Source organism: Oryctolagus cuniculus, chromosome 9 (assembly GCF_964237555.1).
Source record: "Oryctolagus cuniculus chromosome 9, mOryCun1.1, whole genome shotgun sequence".
NCBI lineage: Eukaryota > Metazoa > Chordata > Mammalia > Lagomorpha > Leporidae > Oryctolagus > Oryctolagus cuniculus.
The window spans coordinates 4,464,747-4,482,411 of record NC_091440.1 but is presented as its reverse complement, the minus strand read 5'-3'; the positions used below and the strand labels follow the sequence as shown (position 1 = coordinate 4,482,411).

The 17,665-nt window shown below is 40.2% G+C and overlaps 1 long non-coding RNA gene across 5 annotated transcripts in view; it reads right to left on the bottom strand.

The window, feature by feature from the left end:
* Positions 1–1,539: 1,539 nt before the first annotated feature.
* Positions 1,540–17,665, bottom strand: part of LIG4 (DNA ligase 4) — a 176,995-nt gene continuing 160,869 nt past the window's right edge. For 4 of the 5 annotated variants that reach the window (XR_011378706.1, XR_011378707.1, XR_007920873.2 and 1 more), the window contains 4 exons: positions 7,281–7,365; positions 5,692–5,894; positions 4,265–4,382; positions 1,540–1,696 (listed from right to left, as the gene is read on the bottom strand). This is a non-coding gene — a long non-coding RNA (DNA ligase 4). The remainder of the gene's footprint in view (positions 1,697–4,264; positions 4,383–5,691; positions 5,895–7,280; positions 7,366–17,665) is intronic. The other variant, XR_011378708.1, reaches the window with a different exon arrangement.

Sequence of the window (17,665 nt, the reverse complement as noted above, 5' to 3'; positions counted from 1 at the left end):
TCAGAAGGGAGGAGGTTATGCCACATATTTTTTTTAGCCAACGTCACAATGGAGTCACCACTAAACACATAAAATATTCTGGTGAGATCTGGAGTCCCTGCTATCTAGGAAGATTACGTAGATGTTAATAACTTCCACTAACCACTGCTAAAAACTCTAAGTTGAGGTTACAGTTTTAACTGAGAGAAAATTAAATTTAGATTTTACATTAACAGAATATTTGCCAGAAAATTTCCCTAGAAATAACTGAATCATCCTGGGCAAAACTTTAACACATTTATCTTTTTCTTTTCAAGCTCATAATTTACAGTTCTTATAAACAAATAAAAGTAATCATTGCCTTCCTGTATACCTTCTTCAACCTCTCTGTTCATTCAGTCTTTGTTACTACACTTTCTTAATCTAGGAAAGCCAAACCTTATGACAAAGCTCTGATTTTTCTGTCTTGGCTCACAAAAACTCATCTCAATAGATTGCATACATGGCTGTCGGTCTCTGCCACTCTAACTCCCAATGTAGACCCAAACAACAGCTACATTAAATACAACTTTTAACCCAACTACTTCATGTACATTTCACAAAGTAAAACCAGGAATTAGATCATTGAAAAAATAATCTGTTATCATTTTGCAGCTAGCAAAACATACAGCACTTATTACACAAGTTCTAATTCCCAGTTACCACATATACCCCCATGAATATCAGCCTACGTAGTAACATGACTCAGGATGGGGCCACTTCCCATTCAGGGGAGACAGGGAAAGATGCACCAGAGATCAAGCATCCCAGAAGTGCTTCCCAGTAGCATGGTTTATTGGTTCTGCCAGATGAGTCCAGTGGGTTTCCTGGTTGCACTTCCAAAACAATGTGTAAGTTTCAAATATGCTTTAAAATGACATACAATAAGATGAATATATGTAAAAACTTATTCAAATCATGAATTGAGCCAGTAAGATATTATGACCAGTTTAAAAAAGTACCTGAATAGTTAAGAATTAGTAGGCAATGACAGGATAAGATTATTGGGCTACATTCAAAACTGATGAGTGTCCAAAAGAGCCATTTTATAACCCACACACTTATCTTTAGAGAGAATCATTTGTGTATTCCCAGACAAGAATCTACATGATAACACGTAATTTTACTTAGTCTAGGACTTTGAAACAGTAAAAAATAATGAATTGAATCATCCACATTTCCCTGGTCTTGCTTCCCATATGACTTTAAAAGAACGAGTCCATCACATTTCTTATTTTGGACAACTCTTACACATGTTCATAGCACTGCTCCAGCAGCTGTAGCACAATAACTTTCTGTAGAACCCTAGCAGGGTTCTAGATATGAAAATAGGATATTGAAAGAGAGCTGACTCTGGGAACGACTCCGTGCCTTCCCGGACCTGTTCCCCACTGCGCACCTGCTCACGGAAGTGGAGGTCCTCACCGGAGCCTCCACGTCCCTCCCTTCCAGGGAAACACACGCCCCTGCAGTGACACACCCTCCACTAGGATGAGGTCCAGTTCTGGATTCACAACCAACTAACCTTAAGTTATTTTATTTTCTAAGTTTCGATTTCTTTCTTTTCAATATCAGGAAGATGACCCCTCTCCTATAGACTGTGAGGATAAACAGAACGCACGCTGCTGCGCTTGCTGCCTCGTGTGCTCTCTCTCTCTGTCTTCAGCCACGTTGTTTCCTGGAGAGAGAAGACAGTGTTTAGGATTTGCTGAGATGAAATGTTGGGTGTCTGTGCTGCCCAGTGCAGTGGCCACTACATACACGAGGCTGCTTAGCACTAGCAATGGGACTAGTGAGATAGTCTGACTTTTAAATCAGAAATTGAATTATTTTATCATTATTAGTTTCATTTATTTTAAGGAATTTACTAATTCATTAGGTTCTCAGGTCCACAGAAAATGCATGATAATTACCATTCAAATTTTGCTTCATTTTATAATTGATTTAAATATAAATAGTTACACATGGCTTGTGGCTAACACTTTGCACAGTGTGAGTTTGGAAAAAAAAATCCAGCAATTGAGAAAAATGAAATAAAAACTTTAGGCTAAAACAAATGGCTAATTTGCAATGTTTAGAGGCAAATAATTGAGCCAAAACAAACCAAAGACTAGACCATCTAACCTAGGTAGATAGATATAGAGTTTCAAACCACTTTCACTTATTGAATGAAAAAAGAGGGAAAGAAAAAAAGCGTCAGCCAATCTCTGGGTTGCAGGGGCACTCCCAGCACCTGGGAAGTCAGTGAACTCAATCACCAAAGAAACTATCCATACTTCTGATTTTTTCTTTTTTTCTTTAAGTTTCTTTGCCTAACTGCATTTTCAAAAAGTTTACTCCAAAAATAACTTCAATAAATTCTTTGGACTTTTTTGTTCTGGCATTTTCCATTCGCAGCTGTTGAGAATCGAATGGTGTCAGCCAGCTGAAGACGTCTAAACTGAACGTTGCGTGTGTAATATTTAACTGCGATGTGTTAAGTGTGCGGCTGAAATATTAAATTTACATGAGGTAATAATTAGCACAAACGGGATAGAGATATCACTTAAAAGTATGACAGATAAAATCTTGCTTTTCGGTAGTAGCTTTTATTTTGAATATTTCCCCTATAGACCATATAAATGTGAGATCAATTATTTTAATTCTTGACTCCTAGTTTATAAAAATATAAACCACTTCTCCATAGTTATAGTCATATGTCAGTTTACCCAATTAATAAAAGACTTAAAATTACTTTTATTACAGAACTGACATATTCAAATACATTATCAAAGTTTGTATTACTAAAAGTCAAACATTTCAGGGAAATATATATATAGTCAGTGTTTACATTAATCGAAGGGCCTTGATGAGAGCAGAAACATTCAGGCTCCTACCACTGGAGAAAGTGGCATCAGCTAGATGCAACCGAGAGCATGTTTATCACGGTGCACACTCCTGCTTCCTTCACCATCTACTGGTTGGGAGCTCACCAGGTGTCGCAACCCTAATAATTCTTGTGATACTGCAATGGATCGAATATTGTTTAGTCCTATTTCTATTTAATTCACTTTTTATCATTTAAAAATTATCTAGAATGTGTTACATGATACGGACCGCTTAGAACCTACTTGGGGATGCTAGCTGGTAAAACATTTGCTGGTCTGCATTAGAGTGACAGCAAGCTAGGGAATGTAACACACCACCCTAGCTAACAATACAGATAGGAATTGAGTAATCAAAAATCTGTCCATGACTGTCAAATGCAAAATATTTTTAAAAATACATGCTTGGGATGGGAGGTTGGTACAGCAGAGAACAATAGAAACACCCATATCCCATCTCAAAGGACCTGGGAGACAGCAGGTGACGAACGGTCTCAGTTATTTGGGTCCCTGTCCATAATTGCTGGGGCTAGGTCTCCCATGTGGGAGAGGTGGATTCAGTTCTGGGAGACCTAGCCCCAGCAATTATGGACATCTGGGGCATGAACCAACAGATGGAAGATACCAGTCTCTATCTCCCACTCTGTGTGTGTGTGCACACACACATTTAAATAAATAAACAAACAAATTTTAAATAAAAAATAAATGTTCATTAAAATTTTGATCTGGAGTTCTCTTTAAAAATTCTGGTAGTTATAAGACATTTGAAACATAAAACATCTCATATTTTCAAAAGCCCAAGTTTCTACAATGCTAGATAGACATTTCTTTATCTCCCAAGAATTGTACTCTCTCTTAACTTTGTGCTCAGGTAATAGGCAATCTGCCAATCAAGGGTTCCAGCTTTTGAGTGAACAGTGAGAGCCTGGGTTTGTCTGAAATTAAATGAGGAGCCATGCATGAAACAGACCAGAGTGAGAAAGCCAGAACAATACACTTTCAAAAAATAGCACAAATAGGGCCTTTCACGGTGCAATACTGTAAAACCAACTTCTCAGATATACCCAATAGAAGGAAAATGACTGAGTACTGATTAAAACATGAGCTTCACATGTTTATGTACAAATATCCTCATATGAACCATGTATATCTATTGTGCTTGCTGATTATCAGGTATCGAATAAATATTTGTGATTTATTATTTATTGGAGGATTAAAATTATTGCCAGAAACTTTATACTTTGTAAATGTATCTCTTTTTTCAGCTAATTCTACAGTTGATGATAAATCTTAATATTCGCTCACTTATCATTATATTTATACAAGATAAAACTATAACTGTAACATTGTTGAATGAGAAGAAAGGGAATTTTCAGCCTTACCAAGGACCTTAGTCACTCGATGGACATCAAGGATATGGAAACATATTTCTGCATTAATTCTCTGTCTTTGTTAAGTATATAAAATACTACTTCTGTAGTAGAACCGCTGATCAACTGTCTGTGGAAGAAAAGGTAAACATCTTTATCATGGTAAATTTGGAAAAATAGTAAAAAGAACAATTGGAAATTAATGGTTTTCAATTTTACTACCCGGATGCATTAACTTGTAACATTTTCAGTTTCTCCCCTATGTGTAGGTTTGAAGGACAGAGTATGGATGGAGATGGATGTATCTTTGTAATTTATTTTTATAAAACTAGTAATAGATGGTATATGAAGTAGAAAATATTAATTTTAGTAACATGCTGAACTATTCTCTGAGACTAGTAAATATTCTTCAAAAATATAATATCTAATTTTTTCAAAGTATTTCTTGAATAACTATATTATTAGTTAATTAATAACCTTAATTTTTGAAATATTAGTGATACCTAAGCATTCACTGTTGCATCTTAAATATGTTATCTTAAACACTGTCTTAAATATGTTAATAAAAATTCTTACAAATGAGCTTACTATCTAAATTATGTAAACTTAAAAATACCTTTTACCCTGATCAAAATTAATATTAGCATATTGGAGCCAACGCTGTGGTGTAACGGGTTAAGCTGGGTGCTGATTTAAGGCCTGGCTGCTCCACTTCCAATCCAGCTTCCTGTTAATGCATGTGGGAAAGTCGTAGAAAAAGGTCCAAGTCCTTGGGCTCCTGCACCCATGTGGGAGACCTAGAAGAATCTCCTGGCTCCTGGCTTCAGAGCGGCCCAGCTGTGGGCTAGTGTGGCCATCTGGGGAGTGAACAAGCGAATAGAATATTCTCTCTCTCTCTCTCTCTCTCTCTCTCTCTCATCTGCCTTTCAATTAAATAAATATCTTTAAAAATCTATATTAGTATTTTCCTTGTATGATGTGTGTTAAATATACAGAAAGCAAAATTAAATTAATCATAATCTCTCCCCTTTTCAGTTTTTAAATTTGCATGAGGGTAATTCAAAAAGGTCATTCTAAATGGAAGTAAAATAAATATTTATTTTGGTGCAAATTTTTTTTGAAATCTATGTATAGCTTTTAATATTACAGTCCATGAATTACTATGCATTTTTAAACAAGTGGAATCCAATTTTAACTAATAGGAATTTGTTTCAGATTTGGCTTGCCAAAAATTTTCCAAAAAAGAGACTGCATATATGTGTGTGTATGTGTGTATTTATATTTATATAAACACACCTACATACTTCACTATTATTGTTCTACTTTAGCTAAAAATAAATGTGTCACTTACAAAGTAAAAATATTTTCATTTTAGAAATATTTAAATTATTTAAAATAAATAAAATACAGAAAATTTTAAAATAACCATCATTCCATACCTTTGACATGGTCACTGTTAATATCTTGGTATATCTATGTCCAGGCTCAAGAGAAACAGCTGGTACAGGGGCGCAAACTGGGGTCCAATTGTTGGGGTTCAAATCTGGTTCCATCTGTTAACAGCTGTGGTACCCATTCATCTGCGCCTTCATTTCCTTGCTGGCAAAATGGGCCTGGTAACTGGCGGAGGCAGTGAGCTATTCTAAGGATAGAGTGGTTAAAAATACATAAAATGTTTAAGACAGCCCAGGGCCCAGCATGTCAGTCAATGGTCAATGCCAGTGCATCACAGGTTTGGGAAGAAGGGAGCAAGGCTTTGTTGTGATTTTTCTCAGCTGGGTCCAAAGTAGCTCTCCCTGAGGGCTGCTTCAGCCCTGGGGATGGCGCGGCTCAGCCTCAAGCAGTTCCAGCTGTGCAGGTATAGCCTAAAGGAAGCCTGTGTCAACCCCTGGACTGTTTCTCCATCTACCTGCTCCTCTCTGGCTTTTGCTCACCAACTCCAGCCACTTCTGCCCAAGTACCTCAGCCTCCTGACCCCCAGGGGCCCTGCACCCTGCTTGGCTTCTCTTTCCTGTATGGGGTGGGGGCTTCTCTTTCCTTTATGGAGTGGGATTGCCCCCCCCCCCCAGAAAGTCAGGGCTGCAGGGTGGGTGGGGAGTCCTCTGCATTTCTCCGGTGCCTGAAAAATGTTTGTCTGGGACTTTGTCGAATTTTCTGTTTTTTTGTTTTGTTTTGTTTTGTTTTGTTTTTTCAGTGAAACAGTTAATCTGCCACCAGCAAGAGAAGGAATGGGAATCGTAGGTTTGGTGCTGAGTACTTAAGAAAAATACTTCAACAACATTACAAGAATTTTTTATGTCAATAAGTGTTCAATAGTTTTGTTTTGGGAGGTTCTTTTGTAATTATCTTTAAGATACCATTACACTGTATAGAATAACCATTAAAGAAGTACTTCTGTATTTTTGCTATACAGAAATTGCTGTCTCAGAGCTAAGCATCATCAGAGCCAAGTCCTTTGTCCTGTTAATCCAGGGTGCAATTTTGGTCTCAGAAAATATAATGTTCATTTTATTTCTCAAAATGCTATTATGGATCATCTCTCATCAGTGTCTCAGCATATGATATTCACTTTTAATTGCACGGGATGGACTACATTAACAAGGTAGGCTTCTAGGAGCCATTCATTTACATGAGGAGACAACCTAAGGAACTTAGAAAAGTAAACGTTTGCAAGATTTCAAACTGCTCTCAAAAGCTCAGACTGTCTAATTTATTTTCCTCCTTGCAGAAGCAATTCCCAGGGTCTGTTTTTCAGCTTTCATTTCACCATGGAAATGTAAGCGGCTCTCTGGTAAAGCACAGGGTTAGTCTAAGTGAGTTCTTGCTGAAACAGGTGACTAGAAACGGTGCAGGGGGCGCCTGTTGACTGTCGCCCCTTCCTTGCACAGTTAAGTCCTGGCTGCCAGTGCTGGTTGGGTGACCTGCATCTCCTTTGCCGGTAGGTGGTCCCTGCTTGCCGCCTGGGAGCAGACAGTGCAGCTGATAGCCCGACATCCTCTCCCCATGGACTGGGGTGGATGATGCTTACCGTGTTTCCTTTTCTCCTCTCTGAAGCCCTTTCCCCCAGCTGGGTGCAGGCATCCTGCTGCCTTCTGCGTCACCCCTGTCAGAACCTGTCAGAGAGTGTGGAGAGACAGAATTTCAATGTTGCGAAACCACAGCGCCCTGCAGCCGGACTTCCGCCTCAGTGCCCTTGTGCAGGGACGGCACGCGCACCCTGACTCAGTGCAGACCTAACCAGGGAGCCTGCAGCTTGCAGAGCTCAGCACTGTTACACAGATCAAAAGACAAGCTTCCTTTAAATCCTACAATTTATTATTATACTAGACAAACCCCAAATTCACTTTACTTCCTGACATAGCGTCTAAGACCCAACGTTGGAGAAATGACGCCTGGGATACTGGGAGACGGGTGCCAATCTTGTAAATACAACATTACTTTGATCACCATCCTGTAATTGCCTTGTAATATGCTAACAGAGTAATTAATGCTATTGCATGCATATCACTAAATCAATTACAATAGTACACATAGTGTGAGTGTACAGTCCAAAACTAAAAAATAAAATGAAATGAGTATTTCAATATTCGTAAAAATACCATGGGATGCGGCAAGCAAATTTCTGAATATTTTAGGTTTAGACAAGGCCTGCTTATGTTACACCATAATTTGAAATGTTTGATTTTCTATTAGATAATTGAAATAGTCTTTTGTGATACATAGAAATAAAAACTGCATTAAAACTGCTAGGATCTGCTTTCATTTCAAGAGATCTAAAATAATATTTTTTTCTAAAATAGAATTTCAAGGTCATTTCCAAAGGTTTCAAATACTTCATAATTATCCTACCTAACAGATACATCACATTGTTTGTGCAGAAAATGCTCGAGTGAAATTTTCCGAGTTGCTTTCACTTGGGTGTCCAGTAAAGCTGGAGATGAACGGTGTCATGGACCTCACTTTCACATCTATGTCATCGACGTATAAAAACACTTGATGAAGATAACTACTGCTCTTAATGACAATCATCTGTCGACCTTGTGGGCGACTCTGGGTACAGCTTTTCCCTGGCGTTTTCCAAATGCAGACAGCAAGTCTCACACGTGGTTGGAGAGGTGCAAGGAGTATGCGGGCCTCCTGTTCAGTTTCTCTACCAAGGGCCGCTGGGGAGGGAGGAGCACGTGACCAGATCCTCTCCCTCTGGCAGCCTGGCTGACTCCCCCCAGCAAGGCAGCTCTCCTGATGCTCTCTCTTCCACGCTGGAACTCACACATTTCTGCACTCGTGCACATTTTATAATCACCACCCAAGCCTCACTCCAGGCCTTTTGGCAACATAGGGCTCAAAATCTGAATCATTGTTTAGAGAGTTTGCAATGAGGGAGTGGTAGGAGAACGCTTAGATCTCAAGTGCAGCTCTTCTGGGGCATGAGCACGTTAATGAATTTTGAAAACGTGTCATGCAGATATGTATCGCATCCCTGTAGGCTTTCCTCTTCACCCGCGCCTCACACCCCTGACAGGTGCACCTGCCTGCATGCATGACAACCACTCCTTGGATTTGAGTAATGATATGGCCCCTTTAGGCTGACTTTGATACCTGTTAGCATGCTAGTTCTCATACAAGCATGATCTTAATCTCAAAGGGCACTTGGAAATCTTTTTTGGTTTTTTGGTTTGCTTCTTTGTTAACTATAACAATGGCTGTGAGCATGGTTGGCATACAGTGGCTCCAGGGATACAGAGATTCATGCCACCCAAGTGCCATTCATGCCCCTTTGAGAAACACCAAATCAGGACCCAGAACCTCTTCCTCTTCTGAACATTCTATATAGAGGGGCTGTAAAGGGAATTTGGCTCTTTACTTTGCATTTGAAAAGAACAGACATAACCTTGCAAAATCAGAAGAGAAAACAAGATTAAGAGGGCTAGAATTTCAGAAATCCCTTTAAAAACAAAAATCAGGGGAACAATTTGTCAGATCAGACCGGGGAGTTACTATTTCCTCCTAAGGTGAGAAAAGGGTTATACTTCACTCTGTCTGGTCCAACTACTACTGCCAATCACCCAACGCAGCTCTCCCTGCAGTTACATCCATGACAAGTTGCTCAAAAAAATGAAAAGGAAGCCTACACTTTAATCCATTTTTCTGGTGGTACCCACTTTGTCTAGCAACACTGAAACACTGGGGAAGAGGCCACTGGGCCTGTGAGAGTACGCAGGCCAGCAACAGAAGAGAACTCCTACCTACCTGTACAAACGACCCTGTAGGCCAGGTGTTTGAGTCCACCTGGTCCTGGCTAGGACGGCGGGACTCATTCCCTCAAAATACGAAGTCGACATGGGACCAGAGAGGGAAGCTGGGCACAGAAAGTGACTTTGGCCTTGAGGATGTTTGCCGAATTGGAGAAACTTGTTTTCATGAAGGCTCCACAGAGTCCCAGTGCTCTGGGATCAGATTAACCTCAGGCCCCACAGACCTGGAGTCTAAAACTCTCCTCCTGCCATTCTGACGCATAGGCAGCATCTCAGAGTAAATACACACAGAGGTTACCATTCTTCCCCCCAACCCCAGGCAAGCAGGGCTGGGCATAGGTGAGGTGGTGCATCTGACAACACAGACTGCTCCACACTGAACGCAGCCCAGGCCTGGCGCACCCCACAGGATCCAGGCACAGGCAAATGAAGATCCTCCCTGAACAATGTTTCTTACCCTCTGTTTCCATGAACTCCCACAATCCAGACCCCAGAACAGTTAAACACGAGGGCAAGAGAATCCACGAGCAAAGTCATGAATTTAATAGACAGGAAATGAAACAAATGAGAAGATACTATTTTTCAGCAGTAAACCATAAAATGGTTACTTTATACACTTAATGATCTTTAAAAAAAGCTTGAAAATATATGCATAAGACTGTTGAAATCTTTACTTAATATATAATAAACTGATCTTCTGTATACAAAGATAATTGAAAATGAATCTTGATGTGAATGGGATGGGAGGGTTGCGGGTGGGAGGGAAGTTATGGGGGAGAAAAAGCCACTGTAATCCAAAAGCTGTACTTTGGAAATTTATATTTATTAAATAAAAGTGAAAAAAAGAAAATATATGCATAGAGACTATAAAGAATTAAAAAGATAATTAAATATTAAAGTAGAACTTTCTGTAGACATTAGTTTTTCTTTCTTATTTATAAAATGGGAACAGATTTCATGTATTTCATTTATACAGCTTTAACAACATAATGATACTTCCTACCACCTACTCTCTCTCTCTTCTTTTGTTATTTTTTCTTTTAATTTTTATAATAACTTCAATGTTATTCATAATCACAAGCTTAACTTTCCACTAAATAAAGGATTCAACAAGTAGGAAGTAGAAAAACCACTGTTCCTAAAGAGTATAGACAAGGGCTATCAACAATAATAAAATCCCAAAATGTCAATTTTGCTCATACACATACCATTTCTTTTTGTACTCTATATATTAGTGACCACAAATCAGGGAAGCATATGATATTTGTCTTTTTGGGACTGGCTCATTTCATTAAGCATAATGGTCTTAAAATGTAGTAACTAAGATCAAAATCTCCAGATATGGGTTTATGGGTAGTTTGCATGCACTGAAGACAGGATCTGTCTCCCCTGCCCATGGTGTGCTCAGAAGCCTGGTAGCTGATGTCCCTCACTGTCTCTGCTCCCGCTCCTGTGTGTACACAGGTAAGGAAAGGAAGGAAGGAGCAGGAGGCTGGCGTGGAAGTAGAGTAGGGGGAGAAGGGCAGTGCCATAGGAGCAGAGGGGGAGAGAGAGAGAGCCAGAAAGAGAGGGGAGCACATGAAAATGACAAGGATGACCACTGGGAGAGTAAAATAGTACCACTGAGGATAAGCAGACACCCCTCCTCTGCCTGAAGAAAAATGGAATTGCAGGAAGAAATTAAAATATTCTCACATGGATTTCTTTCTAATATTCCAACAGGTCATGTATAGATTGTCTAACATAAGCTCAACCTCAACTCAAACTCCACTCAGAGGATTTCCAAATCAGTGGCAGGGGCAGGGTATCAGTCTCTCAATGCTTCTGTGCCCTAGGGTTGTTGTAACAAAGCACCTGTCGGGGTGGCCCAGAACATGAAGCATATTTGGGGGTTTTGTTGTTGCTGTTTTGTTTTTAGTGTATATTTATTTATAAAATGCAGAGTAACAGAGAGGGAGAGTCAGAGAGAGAGAGAGAGAGAGAGAGAGAGATCTTCCATACATTGGCTCAACTCCTCAAATTTCCATGAGGACCAAGGTAGGTCCAGACTGAAGCCAAGAGCCAGGGAAATGCCATCTGGGTTTCTCAGCTGAGAGCCACCGCCTGTTGCCTCCCAGGGTTGTACAGCAGCAGGAAACTGGATCAGAAGTGGAGCATGTGGGACTCCAGCCCAGGCATTCTGATGTGGGATGCATGGTGTCCCAGTGGTGGCTTAAACTTCTATGCTGCAATGCTTGCCATAAAACACTGAGCATGCTGTAATGACAAGGATAAAAATGAGTATAGCATTAGTGGACAGGTTCTGTCTGTGGATGGAAGGCACAACCCACACAGTGTATCAGTAGGATGATACCCATGTATAAATTGCTAGAGAAAGATTTGTCAAGGATAATCCCGAGATTGTTGTCCTGGATAACTGGAAGGGTGCAGTTGCCACTGATTGAAGTGAGGAAGACTATGGAAAGCATGGGTATGGAAAGGAAAATCAAGATTTCAGTTTGGAATATTTTACGTTCAAATTCAACTGAAGAGTGCTCAGTTGGATGTGAAGTCTGGGCATTAGAGCAAGATTCTGGACAAAGGATATGCATTTGGGTATCAGTAACATTTCCTCAGAGTTTAACCTTCTAGGGCTGGGTGAGATGCCTAGGATATGAGGGAAAGAAAAGACAGGGTCTGAAAACTGAGCCCTTTGACTCTATGACTTCAAGTGATGAGAAAGAAATCAAGAAAGAATGACTGACCATTTGCAAGTCAAATGAAGAAAGATTTGCAAGAAGTGTGATTAACTGTCACATGTTAATGACAGGTTATGAAAAAAGGAAAGATGAAGAATTGGTCATGGGCGTTGGCGTCAGTGAGATTATTGATAATGCTTACAACAACTTTGTGGACAGAGTTAGGGAATGAAAGCACAATCGAGGACACAGATTTGCCTGGATGCATGGATATTGGGATGCATGGAGGTGGGGGTTGTGGAAAATTTCTTCTGATATTTTATATCTCTCCATCAGATGAGAATGAATATTGGGAAGAAGACACATGAGACTTGAATAAAATTAGAGTAAGTATGAAATAGTTCATCAGTCATTTGCTGCCATCCAATATACCTTAAAATCCAATGGCCTTAAAGAAAGCAATGGTTGGGGCCAGTGTTGTGGCATAGCCGGTAAAGCTGCTGCCTGTAACAAAAGCATCACATGTGGGCACTGGTTCATGTCCCAGCTGCTTCATTCCGATCCAGCTCCCTCCTAATGGCCTGGGAAACCAGCAGAAGATGGCCTGGGTGCTTGGGCTCCTGCTACCCTGGTGGGAGACCCAGAAGAAGCTGCTGGATCCTGGCTTCAGCCTATTCTTTCCCTGGCCACTTCCGTCAACTGGGGTATAAACTAGCAGATGTAAGATCTCTCTTTGTCTTTCTCTCTCTGACTTTCAAATAAATAAATCTTTTTTAAAAAGCAAGCAAGCCATGGTTGATCCTGCCTTTGCTAACAAACCTTGTCTCTGTTTCACATGGAACCAGCTGGAGTGCTTGGTTGTAGCACAAGGGACACATTTTCAATATGCTTACTCTACAGTGATTCAGTGAGTATCGGAGCTGTCAGTGACCAGGAGTTCATCCAGGGTATGGAACATGACTTCAGCCCCCTTTGTGTGTTCTCTCCTGAGATTCAAGCCATAATGGCTGGATCCCAAGAGCAAGCATCCCAAGAAAAACTGAAGGAACCTGTACTGCCTCTATGGCTTACCCTTGTATGTCACATGGAATCACTTTGTAGACTATTTGTCTTAGCAGTCACGAAAGTCCACCCAGGCTCAAGGAAAGGAGACACAGTTCCCCCTAGTTGTACTGGAAGAGTGTAGAGTTAATGCTTCAAGAAGGGAATGTGACGGGGGGTATTGCTGCTGCCATCCTTGGGAAATGGCCTGTTATACACACTTCATCTGGAAGAGCTGGAGATTACTGGGCCTGAGAAATGATATGCAGGTACTGGGTGGTCATAGGAATCTCCTTGAGATTGGGTTTTGCTGTCCACATTAAGTTTTGAGAGTACTGGTTAATTCTAGAAAAGTTTAAAATTTTGGTAGGCTTCAGATTTTTCCAGGCAAAGTAGGAGTGATGAAACATGTTCACAGAAGACAGGGGAAGACACAAGCTCAAAACAGGGCAGCAAGCACACAAGGAGGCTGAGGAACTGGAACAAGGAATGAAGAGCAATGGAGCATACTCCCTGGAGAGAAAATTTGGGAGGTTCAGATTTTTGAGCTAGGGGGCAATATTGACTTGAGAGTAAGTTGTTTGAGAATGAAATTAAGCAGGGAGAAACACAGTTGATATTAACAGCATGCATATTGAATAATTTAAATAGAGAGGGGACAAGAAGATAAGAGGCCAAGATATTACAGCGATAATGGCTCACCTACACAGATACTGAAAACACCAACAAAACCACCACTACAGGCAAATGTTGCAATATTTAAATATTGAGGAGTAAGCCAGAAGCATGCAGGTGACTATTATTTGTTGGGGTCTTAAGCCTGAGGCTGGCCCCTGACCAGCAGGGAACAGTACAAGCATTCCCCGACAATGTGAACGGGAAAGGTGAGGTGGACAGGTCAAAAACACCGCAAGCACCCATGAGTTCTGTTGAAGCAGGAACTACTTTACTGAGGAAATGTACAGGCTTATAAAGCTTACGAAAGACATGTGCATTAGGGGAGCCAATCAGCGAAAAGGTCATGCAGGCGTGGGTGGACCATGCACAGGGGCATCTTAAGCAAAGTATAGGGATCATGCACTGTCCACGTATCCGGAACTAAAGCGGACCTATCCCTGCTGGTGGTCTGATCTTACGTGGCTTAACTGCAGCGGCCGCAGACACGCCCCTGGAACATCTGCCAGGCGCCATGTTGTAGTGGAGGTTTTAGGCAATGCCCAATAATTTTTTTTATATTATTTTTTTATTTAGTAAATATAAATTTCCAAAGTACAGTTTATGGATTACAATGGCTTCCTCCCCCTCATAATTTCCCTCCCACTCGCACCCCTCCCATCTCCCGCTCCCTCTCCCATTCACATCAAGATTCATTTTCAATTATCTTTATATACAGAAGATCGATTTAATATATATTAAGTAAAGATTTCATCAGTTTGCACCCACACAGAAACACAAAGTGTAAAATACTGTTTCAGTACTAGTTATAGCATTACTTCACATTGGACAACACACTAAGGACAGATCCCACATGAGAAGTAAGTACACAGTGACTCCTGTTGTTGACTTAACAATTTGACACTCTTGTTTATGGCGTCAGTAATCTCCCTAGGCTCTAGTCATAAGTTGCCAAGGCTATGGAAGCCTTTTGAGTTCGCTGACTTCGATCTTATCCTGACAGGGTCATAGTCAAAGTGGAAGTTCTCTCCTCCCTTCAGAGAAAGGTACCTCCTTCTTTGATGGCCCCGTTCTTTCCACTGGGATCTCACTCACAGAGATCTTTCATTTAGGTCATTTTTTTTCCAGAGTGTCTTGGCTTTCCATGCCTAAAATACTCTCATGAACGCCCAATAATTATTAACCCTTTTGCAAAACCAATGTTGGAGGCTTCCCCTAAATGGAGCAGAATCTGTAAAAACTGGATCCCAGTATGAGGTTTATCTCCAGCACTCACACCCTTAATCCATAGCTCTCCATGTACAATGGGACAAGATGTAATGTAACCCTAACCTTTCAAGGGAAGTTTTTAATCAAACTAGGGAAGGAATCATCTGGTCTGATCACTGGAATATGCTTTGTATTTCTGATTCCACACAGACAGATGTTTTCTCCAATCCATCATTTTGATGCCATGGCACCATATTTACACTCGAAAACACTGAATGGCAGGAAGAGGATCCTTGGATATTTACCAGACTATCCCACAGTGCTAACAAACTGTATTTCCTTGAAGCCAAATAAACTGATTTCATCATAGAAGGTCTGGATAAGCAAATGTATACTTGAATGTACATATGGGATGTGTGTACCTTATAGGTGCATTTATAGGCACCAAACATTATTTATCCATACACATGGGTTACAAAAGTTGACCTTGCTCAGGTATCCTCCATTGGAGCCAACAAGAGAGCAGGTTGACCCAGCAGGGACCTAAACATGGTCCTGCAGGCTCTGGGTACAGGCAGTGAAGTTCCAGGCTGTCTTCTACCCACACAATTCTGTGTCCTTATCTCAAGGAAGCCATCGTGCAATGGATTGCTTCAAATTTCTGTGTAGAGGCAGATACACAAAAGTAGTAAAAAGAAACTTACTTATTTTTATGTATCTGTCTATGAAATTCTATGTACATAAGTATTCTTCCTCATAATAGTTAATCTTTGAGAACCCTGCTGCTGTGTCTCCAATGCACATTTTTGAGAATGACAACTTTTTGATGAACATTATAAGAAGCAGGTCAACAGTACACCAAAAACACTGAAACCAGCTCACCTGGCAGAATATTACATTTTTCCTCCCAAGATTTTATAGAAATGCCAAGTCTGTTTGCCTGATGTTTCTCTGATGCTTGAAACCAAAGATTGCAAGGCTTTCAGTTTGCACCCGATTTTAGAGCATGTAATGTCAAGCAAATGTGATTTTACATGAGAGTCTCCAACCTTGTGTTTTATTTTATATTTGTCTTTTTGTGCCTAAAATAATTAGAAAGCATCTTGCTTTCTTCACACTAATCAGAACATGAAATATTACTTGGTGTTCCAAACGTGACCCATGGGGTTGCTTCACATGTCTCCACAAGACTCTTGGGAATTCTGCATAAATGTTGGAAAAACACATGCTGGCACTGTCATTAAAAAGGAAGAAAACAGATGGTTCTTTGGCTTGAATTTATGCAGGCAATTTTAGCGTTCAGGACAAGTTCTATTAAATAACAATTTTAATAGACTTCTGACAAACAGGGAAGTGTCCAGACATTTTATGTTTTTGAAAAATGAGTTCTAGCATTATCCCACTTTTTCCTACTCCCCTACTGTGAGTGAAAATATTCAACATTTTTAATCTTAAGATAGCAAAACCTGAAAAAGGTTTATTTTGCTCAGTCATGATGCATTAACTTCCAATCACCTTTGACTTGGGCAAACAACACAGTGCTGTGGTCAGGTGTTCATGTAAATTAGTTGGGTTCAAATCCTTAGTGACCACTCTGTGCTTCAGTGCCTCACTATCCAGCATGAAGGACAATAACACTATCTACACTGTGGGAAGACAGTATTTGGAAAATAGTGCCTTATACCCAAGAAGTACTCAATCAGACTTCATTATCACTTCAATATTTATTAGTTGGAGGCCAAGGCATGGGGCAAGACCAGATTTTCCCCAAGTTTATGGTTCCTTAATAATGTGGTTTAGATAAAATAGAAGACGACTTTAAGTTCATCTATTTGAATCGTCCCCAGTTGTATCTTCAAAAAGACAGTGTTTTGTTTCCAACTAAAAATAAATGAGTCCAATGTGAGATATTTGTCTATATTCCTATGGGAGAGTGGCCTTCGACTTTTTACTGTTGAACACTATATTTAGTTGAGCATCAAGTCTGTGATTATGACCCATCTATTATGAGCTGCTTCAGATTTCTTGGTATTTTCTTAGCACATCAGAGCTTGGAGACTGCCTTGGTTCAACATAATGTCAACGTTTGAGAGACAGAGAGGAGTAATAGGATTAATAATTTATTAATAGTGAATGAGGTGATGTTCTCATGGAATGACAATGACATGCTTTGTGAGTGCAGGTTAGAAATTAGGGATGCAATGGCTTTTTGTATCAAAACATGCTAAAAAAAACAGGAATGAGCTCTGTTTCTGTATTTTTATTACATGAAATAGAGGATTATCCTGAAAAACTATAGATGCTGTACACCAGGTGACTGTGACTGCCATGTGCTTCATGTGCTGTGACTAGGAGGATAGAGGGGATTGTACTGTAGCCAAAGGAGTGACTCTTCCTGGGTCTTTCCCATATTGGGGATGGAAAAAATCCCATGTCTACAGCTAATAAAAATCATCAAATTTTACAATTCATATTCCCCTTCTCTGAAGAACAGGGGGTTTTGGAGCTGTTATGAGTGACAGGCGTATTGAATTTGTGCACTGCATCAAGACTAC